Source organism: Octopus bimaculoides, chromosome 18 (genome assembly GCF_046866305.1).
Source record: "Octopus bimaculoides isolate indiv1 chromosome 18, ASM4686630v1, whole genome shotgun sequence".
NCBI lineage: Eukaryota > Metazoa > Mollusca > Cephalopoda > Octopoda > Octopodidae > Octopus > Octopus bimaculoides.
The window spans coordinates 185,733-189,418 of record NC_142945.1 but is presented as its reverse complement, the minus strand read 5'-3'; positions in this window follow the sequence as shown (position 1 = coordinate 189,418).

Genomic DNA, 3,686 nt, shown 5'->3' with positions numbered 1-3,686 from the left:
CTTGTCTGTCCCCTGTCCAAGCTTGATTTACGCGTTCACCACCGCAACCTCGTTTAGACTTAGCAGCCCTTCCTGTTTGTTTTCACTGTCCTGTTTGTGTTACTAATTTTGACCCTCAGCAAAATCCCAAATTTTATTTAATTTGCTTTGTGAGAGTAACTGTTTTATCGAAAACGTATATTGTTGTTAAATGCTCGAGAATAGAAAAACAGCCAGCAAATGACGAAGGGTCGTTCTTTATGTTGTTTGTCTTGTTTTCCATTTGCGTCTTTCGTTGTTCAAAAAAAAAAAAAAAAAGATTCATATTCCATGTACTCGTACTTCGTATTTTTGTGTTGTACACATTTCATGACGTCCTGTTCCGACATATATATATATATATATATATATATATATATATATATATATATACATACATACATACATACATACATACATATGTATGTATACGATGAGGGACCCAAAATTAACCGGAAACGCTCTCTGTAGAACAAGTCCGTTGTAGTCCAGGCTTCCGCCGCTAGAACTTACTTGATGCTGCCCACAGGTATCATTATGCTGACCGGTGGCCTACTGCCGCGTAGTTTGTCTTTGTTTTGCAATGTTCGTCCATTTTTGCGATGGCTGAAACGAAGTAACAGCATGCTTCCGTGAACTTCTGTTTGCTGCTAGGGAAAACAGTGGCCAAAACTGTTGTCATGCTTCAAACAGCCTCACAAGGACTCTGCCATGAGCAAAACACAAGTTTACGAGTGGTTTTCACACTTTAGGAATGGTCACTTGAAGACCAACCTCGTTCCGGGTGTCTGTCGAACTCCTGAACGAATGAAATCAGCATGAAAATGCATGAACTGATCTTGGAAGACCGTCACCGAACAATTGACGAACTTGTCGATATGACTGGTGTGACCTGGAGTCCCTCCTGTCAACGAATTTTGAGCTAGGAATTGCGAATGAAAAGGGCTGACAAACAAGGACAGACAAAGGGATTAAGTCGATTACATCGAACCCAGTGCGTAACTGGTACTTAATTTATCGACCCCGAAAGGATGATAGGCAAAGTCAACCTCGGCGGAATTTGAACTCAGTACGTAAAGACAGACGAAATACCGCGAAGCATTTCGCCCGGCGTGTTAACGTTTTTGCCAGCTCTTCTCCTTCGAAATATTTCAATATTAACGAATGATGGAAATATTTTTTGTCAAGCAACTCATAAAATAGAAACATAAAATATATTAATTCTAGTGAATAGCAATGAATAATTAATTGGCTGAGACGGATCACTCCCCACATTTGCAACGTCTTCATTAAATTCTGTATTAACACACACACACGCACATACACACACAGACACTCACACACACGCGCGCACACAGTCACATAGACACACATACACATACAAACACATGCACATTGTTTTTACCAGAACGAAGCTTTACTGGAAACATCTGTAGGTTGTACATGAATTAGCTGATATTTTGTCATCAATGTGGAATATTTGAAACGAAAGTGTTTGCCTTCAGTGATACAATTGCACTAAAATAATAAATTAAAAATATACTATAAAAACAAGGACATTAAAAATCTCTTCGTTAGTAATAAATTGTAAAGATGTAAAACAAACACACGAAAAAAGAAATTAGCATCCATTGTGAAGTATTCATTTAATTACAACGATAAAAGTTGCGATATTCACCACTCTAATGGCTAGACTTGTCATGCCATGCTATCTTATCCCGCGGTCTATTTAAATGTCTCTCATGCAGAGGTTGGTGGTAGCACCTGCAAAACAAAAGAGAGCGCGCGCGCGCAAACACACACAAACGACTGGACAGGAAAACAAATAAAAACAGCAATCAGCAACATGATTAGTCATAATATACAGCAACAAAACTTAACTGGAAGATTTTTTAAACTCTTGAATCGATATTTAATTTTAATGGAATCAGTACATTTAGTGCATTCCTTGACTTACGGTTGATATAACCAAGTTTCAATGAAACCAATGTGTAGAAGTTGGTCATTATTCACATAGTGTGTGTGTATATATTTATATGTATACATACAAAAGACACACACACACACACACACACACACAAACACACACACACACACATACACGTAACTAATATGTAGTGAGAACCCACGGGCTTGCTTACATATTGAGTGCAAAGTCCCCATCCCCACCAAATTCTTTAAAATCCGTCTGCTCCGTTCTGTCTTTCTCTCACTCACACGGCTACAACATACACATTCAAATCTTTATTCTCCCATCTGCACCATTCACTACACTAACCAACCACCGTAACAAGAATCCCCCCCCCCCAACAACAACCAGAATGCTCTCCATGTCCATCTTTTCCTACTTTCCACAGCGATGGTGGGGGTCAAACACACACACACACACACACACACACACACACACACACACACACACACACACACATATATATACACGACGGGCTTCTTTCAGTTTCCGTCTACCAAATCCACGCACAAGGCTTTAGTCGGCCCGAGGCTATAGTAGGAGACACTTGCTCAAGGTGCCATGCAATGGGACTGAACCCGGAACCATATGGTTGGTAAGCTAGTTACTTACCACATAGCCACTCCTGCGCTTATTTTATTCTTTAATTGGTTTCAGCCACTGGCGTCTGACCATGCTGAGGCAGCGCCTTCAAGCGTTTAATCGGTCACATCAACAAACTCTATCGAACTGCTATATCACGGGACATAAAGGGACACAGCATAAACAACATTGGCTTTTAGACAGGAGGAAACAGACGCAGACAGACATGCGTATATGTATATATATCTTGAAAAGAGATGTGTAAATGTAAGTTTAAATGTACATCTGTAAGCACACACATACATAGATGTGTATTTGTATGTAGATGCATACAGGACATATTTTTATGGCAATTTCTTACGAGCAAACTGACAGTTATTTTTGATGGAACCCAATAAGCCATTATAAAACTGTAAAATTGTATCTGCTTTGTAGTGAAGGATGGCTTCCGTGCGGATTGTAATTTGATGTCAGAGAAAAACAATAGCAGAGACTCGATAGAGAAATGTTCAAATATTTATGACTAGTCAGTAAAATCTCATGATTTTGCTGATATTTCGTGTTGATAATGCAATCTAATTGGAAAATTCGATCAGTTTAATTCCTATCCAGACGCTGGAATCCTTAAAATGTTACAAACAGGCGAGGGAATATGATCTCGATTGGTTGATCGTCGTTATGAGAAGAGCATGTCACCAAAACTATTTCTATGGCTTTTATAATATTCTCTGACTAAAGTACATAACACAGAGGGCAGGGCTAGACAACAGCAACAATAACTCGGATACTGGTTTCATTTGTCGCGAGAGCAGAAGCAAATACAAACGTTATAATAATGTAGCTTACAAACTTAATACGATACAAGCAACTAATGTATAATGGTGTCCACCTATGTGAGTGTGTGTACGAGGGAGTACCCAAAAGAAACCAGAGCTTTGCAATATTATTTTATTCACTAAATTTTACAGGTTTGCACTTTTATCGCCTTCAAAGTATTCTCCATTTGAAGCGACGCATCGGCCCAGGCGCATTTTCCACTGTTCGAAGCAGTCCTGGAACTCTGCGAAGTGATGCCTATTAACACCTCCGTGGGTTTTTCTCTTCACCTCTTCCACAT